General features: G+C 42.1%; 1 protein-coding gene across 3 annotated transcripts in view; it reads left to right on the plus strand.

The window, feature by feature from the left end:
- The window catches only part of cpne5b (copine Vb), a 142,666-nt gene that overhangs the window by 56,231 nt on the left and 68,524 nt on the right, over positions 1 to 17,911 (plus strand). The window lies entirely within an intron of this gene.

A 17,911-nucleotide genomic window follows, 5' to 3' on the forward strand; every position in this document is an offset into this window, starting at 1 on the left:
CTCTCCCACAGCATGAATGATTTAGTGTCACACGATACGCTCCAGGGATTCGCTTTTGATTTTGGTGCCACCCGAGCGGCTTTTTTTTTTCTTTCTTTTTTTACTTTGGAGAATTTGATCTGCAAATACACTCGTCATCTTATTTCATCATTTTGGGATGTGAAATTGAAGGAGAGACCCTCCAACCCCGCAGTTTGTTTTCATGTTCCTGCGGTAACAACTCTCAATGTGTTCTTATTACTCGGAAATGTCACGGCACTTTTTTCAGTTTTCTTCGTGTTTTTCCGTGTCAAATCAATAAAATAGTCTAGCAGGGTAGACGGAATGAAAGTGCAGGAGAGGAAGAATAGAAAAATAAAACGCAGGGTGACTATTGTAAACCATACAGTGTAAATTGGTAATTACCGAAACAAAATCAGTCTCTTTTGAGGGATGCTGGCATATTATTGGGTTGCTAGGCATTTATGTTCCTCATTAGAATATTTGATTGGTCATGTCACTTCATCAATTGCATGAGGCACTGGAGGGACTCAAAATTGCATCACTTGTTAGCCACCCTATAATATTCAATTATCTGACATTGCTTGATAAAAAGATTTGAAGCTTTATGCTCTTCATTATGAAATATTATGACTTTCTATAGAAGTGCTGGCAAAACTTGGCCGTGCCTCCTCTATGTGATTGGCTCCCTGTCCCTATTTAAACCCAGTCCTGTCACTCTCCTGTTGTCAGTCTGTCTGCGAACGTCTGTTGATACAATGCAAGCTTTTTTGACCCTGACTCACGCCTGTCCCGTTTTTGCACCCGTTTTTCCACCTGCCCTTTTCCTGATCTCCGCGTACGACCTGTTTTGATCCCAACCACGTCTGCTCTCCCGTCCCGGCTTACGACCCGTTTTTTGATCCAGACCACGTCTGCTCTCCTGTCCCGGGTTACGACCTGTTTCAATCAGCCAAAACTTCTTGTTCAACAATTTCAAATAATTTATATTGTAAGGTATTAACATTTGTTATACTGAAATCTGACTCCGAAGACACGTCACGTGTCTTGTTCAAACCCTTACAGTTGGAGCATGCCCAAAAGTCGGAGAAGTTATTGAGCCGAGTATAGTTCACATATTAATTTATTAGCCGAATCAAAGAGTTAAACACATCAGATCTTTCTTCTTTGCCAATTACAATAGTGTGTAGAAAGACAAGGGGGTTTCCTGGTGTTCCTCTGTTATAATTCATGCCAAAGAAATGTTCACGCCCCATGACCAAGCCTCTGGCTGATTGGTCCGTGCCGTCGTCGATGCAAATTTCCCAACCATGATTGAAGAATGGGAGAAAGGTGATAGGTCATCGCACTACCCCCAAGGCGAGGTGATCAATCATTGTTATCTGCACAGACGGAAACCAAAGACACATTCCAAAGCAAAGGGGTTTAGACACCCTTCTTAAGAAATGCAGTCAAGGCTGAGGTATTTTTGAGTATAATTGGAATAAAACCGCGTATAATAGTATATAACGTCAATATGAGAATGCATTTTTATTTTCGATTAAAGGCAAGGTACCACTGACGTGTCTTCTCTTTACCTCTTCATAAGGTGCAAGAGGCACTGGAAAGACACAATGATTAGTCATGGACCTGGGCGTTGCTGTAGTTGATCTTTTCCCTCTATATTCCCTTTATTAGATATTGCACCCTATGGCAAAACCTGGACACATCGTCAGTGACTCTCCCAGGGTCATCGGGTGTTTAGGGTCTTAGTCAGACACCCTCGCCCAGACGACCCACCCGACTTGTTTCCAGGTAGCGCACTATGTGTATAGTAGGCTTAAATGTATTTGCTCAAGGGCGTGTATTTCTAATCAGTTGTATGGCCCTTTTTGGCGTCTCCTTTTTTTCCTGTTTTTGTTTAAAAGTGTTGGTACTGCCCCAGGGGAATGGTATTTTCTCTTTGTCTCAAACATTTCACTCTTGTGACTGCAATAAAACACAGTGCAGGAGGGGGGAAGGTTTTTCAGAAGGAGTTATGCTGGCGAGCTGAAAGCAGGTAAATTCCTGGCTCCATCTGACTTTCTTCTTCTCGAACTGCAGTTATAAAGAAAACTCAACAAGTCTCATCCCCGGTGTATTTTCTAGCGTTAGCCAACTTTTATAGCTCTCTCACACGTAAGTGGTCCTTTTTAGACCCCACACTATGGCACATCCTCCCCCAACCAGAGACGGCGTGAAACCTTTTCAGCTGCTCCCAAGATGCTGTTGATGACTCTTCGCCTATGCAGTCCACAAATACCAAGGAACCCGAGGACACGGTGGAAGGACCTGCCTGGCACAACCACCGCAGCCCACCCTAGTAGACCCTCCACCCATTCCTCCGGCATTCATCCACAAGATCGGCGTATTTTTCCCTCTTCCTCTCCTGCGCCTTATCCATCTGGTTCTCCCAGGAGCACCACCTGCTTGCTGGCTTCAGACATCAGCACCATATCTGGCAGGACTGTTGTAGCTGCAATGATGTCTGTGAATCACAAATGATTCTCTATCTCCACTAGGAGCTGCCAGTCCCTTGCAGTTGCAAGCAGGGCCCCCTGAGTCTTCTTGGAGGGTTGAGGTTTCTGTCCTGCTCAGACAAAGAAAATTGTGCTCCAGGTTTTGATAACGTTGTAAATTGTGTCTGTGTGGGGTCTGAATCGACCTCTTACATGTGGGAGAGCTATTCACAAGTTGCTAACGCTAGAAAAATACAGCAGGCATTCGACTTTTTACAACAGCAGTTGGAGAGGGAGGAGGGGCCAGAAGAGGGGGAACTTACTTCCGTCTCAGGGCCGCGCTCCTTCACTCTGGGGGGCCTTCCCCACCAAACTGCATTTATTTAGGTAGAACAAAGAAAGAAAGAAAGAAATGCTCTTTTGGGCGGTACCAATATTTGAAACAGAAACGTGATACCATCTGGTTATACATACACACTTTTTAGGAAATAGTTTAAGCCCACTTTACAGTCTGCTATTGACCTCAAGACCTGTCTGTGGTGCCACCAATACCTGCCATCTCCAAAGGCCTTTGAGCAACATCTGAGGATGTGTTCTAATGATCCTCTTTTCTGACAAAGCTGACACACAGGGCAATCTATCAGGCCCCAGGTGAAAAGGTTGGCCTTTATACACACCAATCGATACCTGGCACCATTGGATGAATGGGTTTCAGTTAGTTTCAGTTCGATGACGGTGGAGGCCGGTTCTAATGTTTTAAGCGGTCAAACTGCAGTCCTGGAGGAGAAGTAGTGACCAGAACTACTGGATGCAGGCCGTTGAAGCTGTGGTTCTTGGCTAGCCCGTCCTTTCGTTGTCCAGTGGGCGCTTTGAGGTCGCTGGCTGAATCCCACCGTCTTGCGATCACAGGACCTTTTTGGTTGCTTGCTGAACAGGACTTGATCGTTAGCTCCCTGCTAGCCGGTTGCTCTAACAGAACTGTTGGTTTCTTGCTACGCGAGACTTTCTTGTAAGCAGTCCGTTCTTGCTCCTTGTTTGTCTCTTGCCTCTGCAGAACTGAACTTGGGTGTGAGCAGTCATCCCAGCTCACATTGTTCTGGTTAGGCTCCTGAGTGGGTTGGTCATTGTTTTTCACATTGCAAAACAGAATGCTGACCCAATGTTGACTTCCCTACAAGAATTAGTAGCACACATTTGTCATGTCTTCGATCTACCTCTTCATATTTTGCAAGAGGCACTGGAGAGACATGACTTACTTGAAGCCATCCATCCATCCATCCATCCATCATCTGCACCGCTTATCCTCAGTAGGGTCGCAGGGGTGCTGGAGCCCATCCCAGCTATCTCTGGGCAGTGGGCAGGGGACACCTTGAACTGGTTGCTAGCCAGTCGCAGGGCAGACAGGGACAGACAATTCGTTCGCTCATTCACACCTAGGAACAATTCGGACCGGCCAATCAACCTGACATGCATGTTTTTGGAATGTTGGAGGAAACCGAAGTGCCCAGAGGAACCCACGCAAGCACGGGGAGAACATGCAAACTCCACACAGGAGGTTCGATCTCATGACCTCAGAACTGTGCCGCACACGCGCTAACTACTGCACCGCCGTGCTGCCCAGCCTGTTTCCCATATCAATATAAATATACCACTTTAATTTTGTCTCCCTCCTGCAGTTGACTTAAAAGTGTTGAGGCTCATTTAGACTGATTTTGTCATTTTTGTCCCAAATAATGGTTTCAAAGCAATGTGCAAGCAAAGCTATTTTGTAAAAATGACACAAAATAATGCAAACAAGGATACCAATGTGTTTACCTTCAGTCCAGACAGCGCTAGGCGAGGAGAAGGAGTGAGCGCCCTGTGTATAGCTCAGCCCAGTACTACTGCTCACACAATCAAATTGCTCATAGTGCTTTGGTAGAGCTTTTGGGTGTTTAAAGTTTCTCATGCGGCTTTTCATCATTAGGTGTCTCAATAATAAACATGGATTGTTTAATGAGGTTCGATATAAAGGATTATTTTACAGCCAAAACAGGGTTTGTTGGTGGGACACCTTGATTGTAAACTTGTCGGGTCTAAAGCGACCATTTTCATGTGGGAGAGCGAATAAAATGTTGACTAATCATAGAAGAAATTCAGGGAAACACTTTTTGAATTTTTTGGTGAATTTGGTGGTGAGAAAACAAAGAAACAGGAAAACTCGGAGAAGCCAAAAAGTGCCATACAATCTAAATAGAAATACACACTTTTGAACAAATAGTTTAAACCTACTTTACAAAACTGTAGTTAAAAATCCATCTCATATATACCGGACTAAAACCTAAAGTCATTGGGTATTGTCTCGGCTCCGCATATGCCAGCCATAGGTTCCAGACTGTTGGGAATTAAATATCAAAATGTACCGTTTACCAAATTGTTCGAATTAGTTATCTGACTTCATTAACCGAACACGACCCAACAATTTATGCGCGCTCGTTTCTGACGGAAAAGATTAACAGGTAAGCCGGCATTTCCACACGGGGGCAGATTTAATTTCAATAACAATTAAACTAAATATACTCCATTGAAAACGGCCGAATTAGTCGAATTAGTGTCGTTGGAGTCCCTGGGGTGTCCTCTTTATTGGTCCACGTCTCCCCGCAAGATGGTGTGCCGGCTCCTTCCATGGGTGTGCCAAGGAACCCCAACGTGGGCTCCACCACCTCGCCGCGATGTCTGGAATGTTCAAAACTACACCGAGTTTTATTATGTCATCAGGGCCCCTCTGCGTCTGGACGTGCTGATTATCGTATCAGCCCTTCGTCCCGTTCCCGCCGTTCCTGTAAACAACATTTTCTACTGCCCTGACCTGGCACCACAGCCCAGCCAGTGAATATCTTTTGCATCAAATGTAATTTGTATTCGATCGTATAAAATCCTTTATAGTCAAATGTATGAAATCCTTCAAGACCCCTGGTGTATCATCTCTAGTTATTCCTAGTTTATAAAATGAACATATGTTTTTTTTTCCTCCCTTTTTCTCCCTTTTATTGCTATCGCTTATCTGCACTCGATTGCGACTAGCAGCCAGTCGTACATCTGAAAGGTTTTCACAAGCTTCAATTTCAGCGACCGACTCTCCACGCTCAAGTAGCGACACTCATCCCTCCGGCGACTCTTTCCTTTTATCGGCGCAAATCTGCCGCTTGGAGATATCAGACGAGCGTCTTTCCATTCTGCCGTCGTGAAAATATTTCTTACGGGCGTCCCCGCCAGTGATGTTGATTTCCCTGTAGCTCATCATTACCTAGCAAGCCAATGTGGACGCAGCTGGCGCTCTCTTGATATGACTCGGGATGGCGGAAATTGTGCTTTTTTTTCCCGTTGCGGGGATTTGATTATTTGATGGAGCGGGAATTTGGAATTGAGCTGTAGATACCATGTTTGATATATCATATACACGGATAAATGACATGCGGTCAGGTCGGTGTCTGGTGAGGCACAGTCCCATTTCTAAATAAATGAAGAAAGTAATACGGGGTTCATACGGGTGTTGGGAATTTGTTGAAAATGCTTAATTTTGAATCAGGGTTTGTATGGTCGTTTTAAAACCCTGAAAATGCGTTAATTGTAATCTTGTGTTTTTAAGGTTTAAAAAGTGCTTGTTTTTTTTGTGTAGTGCTTGTAAATGCTTGACATTGTTGCCATGTTTCTTAAGTCAGGTGTTTAGACATTGGTTTTGAATGAGTGAATGAATGAAAACTTTATTTTGAACATTATAAAATAAAAACAGGACAAAAATAACGCCTCAACAACAAAATAATGTTATCATAACATGTTCGAAAAGGGGTAGTCAGAAGCAGACGCTTATTTTCCCTACCCCTTCATCTTCCCTATGAATTACATTTTACATATAACTCCTCTTTTGTGTCTAAATATAACAAAATCTCATAGATATACATATTACATAGGTCAGATATCAATAATTATAATAATAACAATAGTCACATATTTTATACACTAATCATCGTAGTACCCATCTACTCACATTATACAGTGTAATGCTACTAGTCAAATATTGTGACACCAATGATAATGACAACAATAGCAATAATAACAGTTATGATATAATAATAGTAACAATAACAACAATGTTAACTATAGTTGTAAACGCAGTATTTCCAATCTCTCGTATCACTCATACACGATTTTTTCATCTCTGTATTCCGCCAGGAATGTTTTTTTGTATTTAAATTTGAACAAGTGAATAGTTGGACATTGTTTTTTCTCGTCTTGTGGATTGTTCCAAAGTTTGACTCCACACACAGACACACACATACTTTTCCTGGTGGTTCTCACCTTTGGGATTTTGAATTTAATACAGCCACTTAAGTTATAAAGTTTTATACTTACCATATGGTTCCAAAAAAAAGATTGGGGCTGGAGTTAGAAACCAAGGGTATTAAACTGAATTTCGGGTCTGAATAAGGGTTGGGGCTACTGTTACAGCTAGATTTAGGTTTAGAAACTCGAGTTTAAGATCCATATTAGGGTTCTGAACTCAATGTAGTGTTCCAGAATATGTTACAGTTTGAAACCGGGTTAGGGATAGGGTTACAGACAGGGTTAGGTGTAAGGCTAGGGTTAGGAGCTAGGATTTGGGCTGTAAGTTAGGATTTTAGGATTCCAAAATTTGGTTGGGGCTAGAGTTAGGGTTTGGGCGCTCGTTCTTTTAGTCAGCACTGAATTTCTTCTTTTAATGGTGCTGGAAAAATGGGAAAATTGGCTTTAAAAGTCCTTAAAAAGTCCTTGAATTTGGCCATGAAAAAGGCGTACCAACCCTGATTGTGTTGTGTTTTCAAGTCTTTAAAATTGATTGAATTTGGGTGAAATGTTTGTAAGTTTGAAAATTTTGCCTTGTTTCTCAAAAGGTCTGCTTAAAAATGAATTTAACCAACCCTGCTCTCTGCTGGCTTCGCTTTGCCATTATATTTCTTATTTCCTCTAGGTTAACGGCAGCTGGTATCATTTTGTATAGTATTGTCCTGTGAAGCACCATCGCCCCCTACGGGACAGTGGCATGCTGCACCTAAACAGGGCACTGTTAAATGTGCATTAGTACAAGGATTACGTGTCAATTTTGGACATTTATGCCAAAAAATCTAAAATTTAAAATTTAAGCCACATACATAGGCGTGAATGAGCGAATGAGTTGTCTGTCCCTGTGTGCCCTGCGATTGGCTGGCAACCAGTTCAGGGTGTCCCCTGCCCACTGCCCGGAGATGGCTGGGATGGGCTCCAGCCCCCCCGCGACCCTACTGAGGATAAGCGGTGTAGCTAATGAGATGAGATGAGAGACATGTCATTTTTAACAAACACCTAAATAGGGAGAGATTTGTCTCAAGAACAAATCTATTCAGGAAAAAAGTCTAGATGGCTTGGCTTGCTGTTAGGTATCATTATCATTTCGATTGTCAAATCAGAAACTTTGCTCTCAATATGACCCTCTGCCATGAGGCCGGTGAAGTGTGTGCCTCACGTTGCATCTGCAGACGTTACACACTAATTGTATTAATAATATTCATAATATCATGAAAACATGAAAATGATTTGAAAAAGAAAATCCCAAAAAGGTGAAGTTAGATGAGAAAAAAACATTACCGCTGAATAAATATCATCATTTATATGTCCATGATGACAGGTGAGGCACATCCTTCCCTGCCTACCCTGAATGCATGTCACTGGACATTTAAATAATCAGCCTTGTTGAGGTACACGTCTCAGATCCCAGATGGGTAATGGTAGAATACCAAAGTATTACTGGACGTGTAAAATAACATTTTATTTATGTTTGGTGTGATGTGATCTTAACTGGTGCAGAGGAATTGATGGGTGGATGCAGGTGGTGGAGGAGACAGGTATTCAAATACATTTGAGAGAATTGTTGTCTTAATTGACTACTTCTTTTTAAAAATTGCTCGGATCGTCGATTCGCGTACCTTTTTGATATTTTTTAATTACAGAACTTAACGATAAAGGGTTGTTTGTACATCACATCTAAAAATCAGTAAACCCAGATTTAGCAACATCGATACGCCTTCCCTCACTTACATATCTGTCAAGACCAGAACGGAGACAGGACCCACTTGCGTTGCGTTTCTCACAAGTTTTATTGGAAGAAAGAGAAAGAGTTGCGCCCACGATCCGGCGACTGCTGGACGCGGAAAGCGGGTCGCTCTGAACGCGGAAGTGGAACTTCCGTGGCGAGCAATGGCGGTGTCGAGGAACAGAAAAGCAAGGTCAGTAGCTGGGACAGGAGAGCAAAGAGGTGGTCGGAGACAGGATATTTGAATTTTCATTTGGTTTGTAATGAATCCAGAATGAAAGATATTTGTTTTTACTTGCATTACAGAAAACAAAAAACTTTATCGCAGTGGAGATTAGATGTGGCACTCAAAGATAAACAGGAAATAAAATACCTAAGAGAAAAATAAGAATAATATTGTCAGGACCAGGACGGAGACGGGACCCACTTGTGTTGCGTTCTCACAAGTTTTATTGGAAGAAAGAGAAAGAGTTGCGCCCACGATCCGGTGATTGCTGGACGCAGGAAGCAGGTCGCTCTGATCGTGGAAGTGGATCTTCCGTGACAAGCGATGGTGGTGTCGGGAACGAAAAAACGGGACAGTATATTAAAAACGTGGTCGGGGTCGGAAGCGAGTCGTAAGCCAGGAATGGAGAGTAGAGGAGAGCAAAAACGTGGTCGGGGACAAAAGAGGTCGAAATCCGGGACAGGAGTGTAGACGTGGTCAGGATCAAAAACGGGTCAAAGCCGGGGGACAGTCGGGAGCAAAAAACAGGTGGGAGTCAGGGTCAATAAAAGCTTGCCTAGAGTAAACTGAGGGCAAAAGGGGGCAGATAGGAGTGGGTTTAAATAGGGACAGGGAGCCAATCAAAGTCCAAGGCAGTTGCAGGCAGAGGTGATTCACATCGGTAATCATGACACATATCCTCGACTTCTGTATTTATTTGTTTGTGAAAAAAGTCAATAAATAATTTGGTTGCAGTTGTGGAAAGTGCATTTATTTTACGTCTGTTTCAGTAAGTGGCCAAGTCAAGTGCTTAGAAAACGATTGTCAAAGTATTAGCATTAGCCATCGATGCTAAGCGACATCGTTTGTGTTTAAAAGTTTATTTGGAGTAGCTGTTCGACGTCGTTTTTTGCCTCTTGGAAGGTGCGCTAATGGAAAGTCTGCAAACGCCGACTGATAAGGCCGTGGTGTCACCTCCTGCTTCTTTCCTCTTGTGCTTAAAGTGATAAATGAAGTAGCTCTAATGGGGTCCTCGTAGCAAAACACTGCGCATAAACACACGCCGTGAAAAGATGCATTCCGTGCCAGCGTGAAGGTTTTAAGAGGCTAATTATAGACGCTAACAACCGACTCTCTGTTTATTTCGCTCCGTTTGATTCATTCTCTCCTCGGTGAGTCGATCGGATCGTATTTCGAATGCAATATTTGGTCGTCTGGTGTTTTGAATACATTGAAACGGTACAAAGTGAAAAGTTTTTGCAGTCGTTCTGTGGAACTGCTAAAGAACACTGGAGAAAAGTGGAAGAAAATTGTTTTAAAATAAAGTGGTGAAAGAAATGAGGAGAAGTAAGTGACTGGGGCTGGTGCATAACCCCAAAAATGAATACTGAAAGTGGTAAGTATTTTCAAATAATTTAGTGAGCTTGTTGAGCTGTGATCCTATATGAGGCAGGCAACTACCTAAAGTTAAACTACTGAGGATTTAGATAGATAGATAGATACTTTATTCATCCCTGTTGGGAAATTCACACTTCCAGCAGTATCCTTTTGTCGTTTATTAACAGATTAACAGGATGGCCTCAGGGTGCTGTGTTGTAGTTTAGCAGCAGCGGAGTGGATGACGTCACACGGTAGGCCAAAAGTTCGACGTCCCTGCAGCAGATGGAAATCTTTGTGCCCAGGGTTACACCACCTCGTGTTCACATAGAGTCCACCTCCTCTGCGCTTCCTGCAGGCTTTTGTGTCCCTGTCTGCCCTAACAGCGCTGAAGCCGGGTAGCTCCACGTTAGCGTCCGGGATGCTAGACGTGAGCCACGTTTCCTTAAAACACAGCAAACTGCACTCCCTGTGCGCTTTAATGTTTTTCACCAGCACAGCCAGTCCGTCGGTCTTATTTGGTAGAGAGTTCACATTTACCATGATTACAGACGGTACCGAAGACTTATAACGCCGCTAGCCGCTTAGCCTTAGCTCCGGCTCCGCATCCACGATAGGGCCCCCTCAACATGCCGGCATGAGAATTCTTCAGGGCAAGGAGTTAATTGCTCGAATAAACTCATTTTTGTGCGTTAAAACCCATAACCATAGGATAGAAAGTCATCAAAAGTGTAGTTGTCAAACGAGACGAAAAACACCGAAGATAGAAGCATACACTTAAAACAATAAATCACAAAAAGAGCAAAATAATACGGAGCTATTTAGCATCATCTGACCCGTGAACTATACGTTTTTTAGGAACATGGTCATATATAACTGAAACCATCGAGTGAATTGAAATAATTTACCTGGGTTATGAGGAGATTGGGCCTGCAATCTTTTGTAGTCAGCGAGTACCTAATCAGTTGAGCTACTGAAAATTTGGCACAATGTGATCAACAAACTGTAGTTTTATGAAACATAGTTAAATTATACCAGAAGCGATAAGGAAATTGAAATAATTTAGTAGACCAGTACGGTTTGTAAGGTTTTAACATTTCTTATACTGAAATCTGACTCCGAAGACACTTCACGTGTCTTGTCTAATTCCTTACAGTTGGAGCATATTCAAAAGCCGGAGAAATTTATCAAGCCGAGCACCGAATATAGTCCACATATCTATTTTTTCAGCCGAATCAAAGAGTTGAACAAATCAGGTCTGTCTTCCTTGCCAATTACAATCGTGTGGTGAAAGACAACGAGGTTCTGGGGTGTCCTCATCTTATCAACCATGCCGATGAAATGTTCACGCCCCATGACCAAGTCTCTGGCTGATTGGTCCGTGCCGTGTCGATGCAAATTTCCCAGTAGTCCTTTGAAGCTTGGGAAAAAGGTCGATAGGTCACCGCCCTCCGGACAAAATGGGGCACGACACACACATTCTAACCCCCCAGGCGAGGTGATAATTCATTGTTATCTGCACAAGCTGAAACTAAAGACACATTCCAAAGCAAAGGCGGTTAACGACACCTTTCTCTTAGAGTTTGCCCTCAAACACTGAAGTCATATTTTAGAACAAGTATATTTAACTTTACGTAAGATAAGACAGTGTATAAAATAGCAAATAACTTCAGGTTGCAATCCTGCGTGGCAGCCGAGCGCCTCATCAGTTGAGCTACTGGGAATTTTGAATACTCTGCTCAGTGAACTGTATTTTGTCTTAAACATGGTCCTCTGATACTGAAAGCAGCGAGTTCATTGAAATAATTTTCCTGGTTTGTGAGGACATTGAACCTGCCATCTTGTGTGGCAGGCATGTACCTAATCAGTTGAGCTATCTCGGATTTGGCACTTTCCGATCTATGAATTGTATTTTTATCAACCCTAGTCACACAGTACAGAAAGCAGTGAGTTAATTTAAATAATTTACTATACTTGTATATTTGCAATTCTTAATGGCTGGCAAGCGCTTGATCAGTTGAGCTATTGGGAATTTAGAATATTCTGATCTGTGAACTGTATATATTTCAAATATGGGCATTGAAACTTTTCATACATTTTATCACCTTTTACATTTGTTGATTTTTACGTCTCTTACTTTTAGCTTAGCTTATTTCACTTATTTCTGGAGGTGTAATGAAGTATATTGATGTTTATCTTTTCTATTTTATTTTTTATTTTTGGAAATTGTATCTTCTCCATTTTTGAGTATTTTTGTGTTATGTAATTGATTTTGGATCTGGTCTCTTTAAATTAGTGGACTGATTTCATCAGTTCAAAAGAGGGAATGAAGTTATATACTGTTTTATACACTGTTTTATCTTATGTAGAGTCAAATATACTTGTTCTAAAATCTGACTTCAGTGTTTAAGGGCAAACTCTGAGAGAAGGATGTCATAAACCGCTTTTGCTTTGGAATGTGTCTTTGGTTTCAGTCTGTGCAGATAACAATGACTTATCACCCCGCCTGGGGTGTTGGGAGTATGTGGCCTGCACGTCCTATCACCCCTCCTCCCATTCTTCAAATCATGGCTGGGAAATTTGCATCGACAACCGCGGACCAATCAGCCAGAGGCTTGGTCATGGGGCATGAACATTTCATTGGCATGGGTGATAAGATGAGGAGACCCCAGAACCTCGTTGTCTTTCTCCAAACGATTGTAATTGGCAAGGAAGAAAGATCTGATTTGTTCAACACTTTGATTCGGCTAAATAAATTGATATGTGGACTGTACTCGTCAGTCAGCTGATTAAATTTATCCGGCTTCAGGACATGCTTCGACTGTAAGGGATTAGACAAGACACGTGAAGTGTCTTCAGAGTCAGTTTTCAGTATAATAAATGTTAGAACCTTACAGCATATAATGCTAATAATACTGACAGCACGTGAACTTCAATGAGTTGGCCGGTGTGGCTGTGGTCCTGTAAGTAGCAAGCAAATGCTTAACCAGTTGAGCTACTGAGTATTTACCGTATTTTCCGCACTATAAGGCGCACCGGGTTATAGGGCGCACCCCGAAAAAATAGTTTTTGGTCCTATTTTTGACATACATAAGACGCACCGGATTATAAGGCGCTACAATGGGAACGTGGACAAAACAGTCAGATAGTTCAGTCAAACTTATTACCCCCTTAACATTCCCAAAGCTTGCAAAGACGCAAATACGTGTCGAGAACACGTGCGGATGCGGTGTCCGTACGATGTCACTCAAATGCATCGTTCCATCATTCGGAAGGTTAAAGTCTTGGGATTCAAGAAATGCCAACCATTCCTTAGTTTCTATTTTCTTTTTCGCTCGCAACTTTACTGTGCATATGACAATAAACACTTGGAATTGAGTTTAATTTAAAAATAGACACTCCATTCCATCCATTATCTGCACCGCTTATCACAGAAACATCGAGTTCAGTCTGAAACAAGATACAGGGATAATATAAAACCCGGAGTAGCTCACCGAAGTTGTTGTGTTCATAATAATGTGCAGCCAATGTCCTCTTATATCCGTGAGTGTAGTAAATCCAGGAGAGTAAAATATTTACAAATACAGTACAGAATAGTAAAATACTGTTTCCTCCCCCGCAGTAGTTCGACCTAACATGCAATTCACATTCATCCTTTTGGCCAATTGCAGGCTTTGTTTTGCCGTTTAAGCCAATGCCAGCCTGTAAATGATAAAAAGGATCCGCCACTTGACCTCCGAATAACTTTAGCCAATAGTGATCGATTCAACTGATGATTGACACATCTTTTTCGGCCAATTGCAGGCTTTTATTGCCGTTTAAGCCAATGCCAGCCTGTAAATGATAAAAAGGATCCGCCCCTTGACCTCCGAATAACTTTAGCCAATAGTGATCGATTCAAATGATGATTGACACATTGGTTAGCCAATGAAACGCCGGTAAATAAATCCCAGCATACACCGCGTACTACTTGGCATTCGGGGGAAAATCGAGTCGGCGGCTGCAAGTTAGTTGGAAGACTTTGCGATTAATGTTGATCCATAAATAAGGCGCACTGTATTATAAGGCGCATGGTCAGCTTTTGAAAAAAATAAAGGCTTTTAGGTGCACCTTATAGTGCGGAAAATACGGTAATAATAATCTGATCTGGGAACTGTATTTTAATTAAACTTGCTCTATACAAAGAGTGTATATTCGAATAAGTAAGTTGGCTTTTATGTTTGCAATTGGTTGACCAGTGAGCTACTGGGGATTTGGGATAATTTGATTTGGGAATTCTATATTTATCAAACGTGTTCATATAAAACTGAAAGCAGTGAGTGCGCTCCTGTGGCAGGCTAGCCCTCAACCATTTGAGCTACTTGTGGTAATGCTTTCACAAATCCCACTAAAAACTGAACTTTAATTGTGTAATTATGGAGACACTATGGCTTTTTCTCGGTTGGTTGCTCCTGTATTCCAAAAACTAAGATTCCTTGCAAGTAAATAACTCGAAATGCTTCCACTGGTTTCACTGGTTTACCCCTGCTTCATCAATCCTTGCCCCAAAATTTTTGTGGATGTTTGTGTGTGTTTTTTGCTAGTTTTTCACTTTTTTATTTTCTTTGTTATCGTATGTGTTTGTCTTGCTGTCGGTCTCCCCTCTTGAGAGATATGACCAAGGTAGATAGATAGATAGAAATAACTCAAAAAGAAGAAAATAACAAAAATAAGGAAAGAATTTAGCCCATCTCAGTTCGGTGGAGCGACTCCCAAATATTTTACCGTCTAAAAGAGAACACATTCGGGTTTATATGACCTCTCCAAACCCAAATATAGCCAATCTTCAGAGTTACTGCCTGACCGAATCCACTATGTATCGCTTACCTAGCTCTCCATAGTTTTTTCTGGCTTGTGAAACAAAGCTAATCCATATTCTCGGAGTAACTGCAGTGAAGCCGGTACAGTAGATAGAAGCTACATGACTTATTTCCTTGGGGAGAGCTTTACTGGTCAGACAAGACTGATGGTCACGAGTGTAATTACTACCTGAGGGCTTCTTTCCCTTCTCCGGTGAGCTAACTCTTTCCTGAAAGTGGATTTATCGGTCTTTAGAGCCAGTGAAGATAGAAAGCTGGTGTCTTTTGTTTCAAGATCCAGCCGTCTCTGTGACTTCTGGGAGCTCTTCATAGAATATTTAACGAGAACGGACCTTAGAGGCAAGATCTAGATCTTTGTAAACGGGTCACAGTGTGAAAACCCAGGCGGAACAGTCCGTGGGAGTAGGACAAGCTGCTTGCTACCTCCCTTGTGTGATACTTTTTGATTCAGGTTCCGATACCAAACCCGACTTGGACCTGGCCAGTATACTAAAGACTTTTCCAGTGTAGGAATTTTTCAAAGAGATTTTCCATGAACCTTGGTACCAGTTACCATCAGTGAGGTCGGTGTCTGCTGAGGCAGTCATTATTTACAAATCAATGAAGCTTCATCTTCTTCATCATTTGATTGATGGAGCAATGAAGCAATATAGAAACTGCAAAACAGGGAAAAGAAAAATGATTTATTGTTTTTTTTTAACTTATGAATAAAGTCTTTGCGCTGAATAAAATCATACATACAGTGGATATGTCATCCTCCATTATGAAAAAATGTAGATTCAACGAGAGAAGAATGACTTAATGGCTTGAATTGTGTTGACTTGCTAAAACTGTCACTAATTTTTGGTCTCAAGATCGCCCTCTGTCATGAGGCAAGAGAATTGTATGCCTCACTCTGCATGTGAAATAGTAATTTTAATCACAATACTCATCATGTAACATTAATTTTTGCATTTTTGCAAAATAAAGTTGTTACGAGGTGATGGAAAGACCAAAACGCGGGATAATAGGGATGTGGTCTAACCTCACTAGGGGTACATTTATTTTAACAGTAACAAAATACTTTTCTGGGAAGAAGGGGGTCTAAGACCGGGATATTAGAGGAGTAGTTCTTGAGAGGCAAGGCTTGTAGTTTCAGTGAGTGAAAGTCTTCAGGAATCAAATCAGTACAGCAAAGTGAGGTGGGGGCTTGGGGTATTTATAGTAGAGGTGGCTGATTGTCTAATTACAAACACCTAGGGAGAGGGTAAGTGAAGGGGACTGGAAATGGGGGTACACTGCCATCTTTTGGTGAAAAGAAGGACTGATAGCACCAAACCCTGACAAAACTGAAGAAATATAACCATGTCTAATATATTTTTCATTTCCTATTTCCATAATACGAGCTGAGGCACAGCCTCACCCGCCTTCCCTGACTGTATGTCACTGTGGGGTTTGTATTTTTTGGGCTGTATGATAAGTTTGATTTGTTTTTAATATTGGACATCTACAAAGAAAATTGCATAGGATGCCATCATTATCTTGACCATTATTGCGCACCGTTGTTATTTGTTTTAACCATTATGAACTGTTTACGTCATTGTCACTTTCGGCCGATCGTGTGGCGCCTCTTTGATTTCTAGTCTTTTTAGAGTGATTTTGAATTTAATAAGAATACGGGCTCAGGGAGAGGAAATTAAAACTGGCTGGAATTTTTGAAGTTTGGGGTCTCTCCCTGTTCTCTTTACAAGTTCAATATCCATTGATGTATTCTCTCCTTATTTTGAGTGTCTACTAAACTTTAAACTCATCAGTGTTCTCAACTCGAAAATCTGATACTGGGAAATACTTTCGAGTAGCACCTTTCGATAAGGTCTCAAGTTGAGCACCCAAGACCATTCAGGGAGAGAGGAATGCCAATTGTTTGGTCAAATTTTCGGGCGTTCGCTACCTTCGAAAAGTGCCGGCATTTCTTTTGCTCACTTTTTATGGAATTTTTCTCGATTTGTTAAGGAGCATAAAACTCATGAGAGGTGGACTGATGAAAAGGTACATGCTTTTCTTTGCATTTTTGCCAGAGAAAAGATCCTGTTTTGAGTTTGCAATGAGAAACAATTGTCAGATCTGGCAAACCCCATTTCCCCCCTAGGACAGCAACCTGGGCGCAGTGGCTGGAGAGGGCCCACCTCTGCCTAACCAGGCTCCACACCTCCACTCCATTATCCGCAGTCTTTATAACAAATGTACCCGACAGCAGAGGTGGTCAGGTCATTGTCAGCTTTGTTTTTTGTTTCTTGTTTAGACATAGGGTTAGATATATAGATTGATAGATACTTTATTCATCCCCGTAGGGTAATTGACACTTCCAGCAGTATCCTTTTGTTGTTTATTAACAGATTAACAGGATGGCCTCGGGGTGCTGTGTTGTAGTTTAGCAACAGCGGAGTGGATGACGTCACGCGCTAGGCCAAAAGTTCCACATCCCTGCAGCAGATGGAAATCTTTATGCCCAGGGTTACACCCCCTCGTGTTCACGTCGATAGCGAATCCACCTCCTCTCCGCTTCCCGTAGGCTTTTGTGTCTCTGTCTGCCCTAACAGCGCTGAAGCCGGGTAGCTCCGGGTAGTTTCACGTTAGCGTCCGGGATGCTAGACGTGAGCCACATTTCCGTAAAACATAGCAAACTGCACTCCCTGTACGCTTTGATGTTGTTCATTAGCACAGCCAGTTTGTCGGTCTTATTTGGTAGAGAGTTCACATTTACCATGATTATGGACGGTACCGAAGACTAAAGCAGCTAGCCGCTGAGCTTTCACCTTAGCTCCGGCTCTGCATCCACGATAGGGCCCCCTCATCACGTCGGCAGGAGAATTCTTCAGGGCAAGGAGTCGATTCCTCGAATAAACGCATTTTTGTGCATTAAAACCCA

The sequence above is a fragment of the Urocampus carinirostris genome, chromosome 6 (genome assembly GCF_059441175.1).
Source record: "Urocampus carinirostris isolate Australia breed hairy pipefish chromosome 6, RoL_Ucar_1.0, whole genome shotgun sequence".
NCBI lineage: Eukaryota > Metazoa > Chordata > Actinopteri > Syngnathiformes > Syngnathidae > Urocampus > Urocampus carinirostris.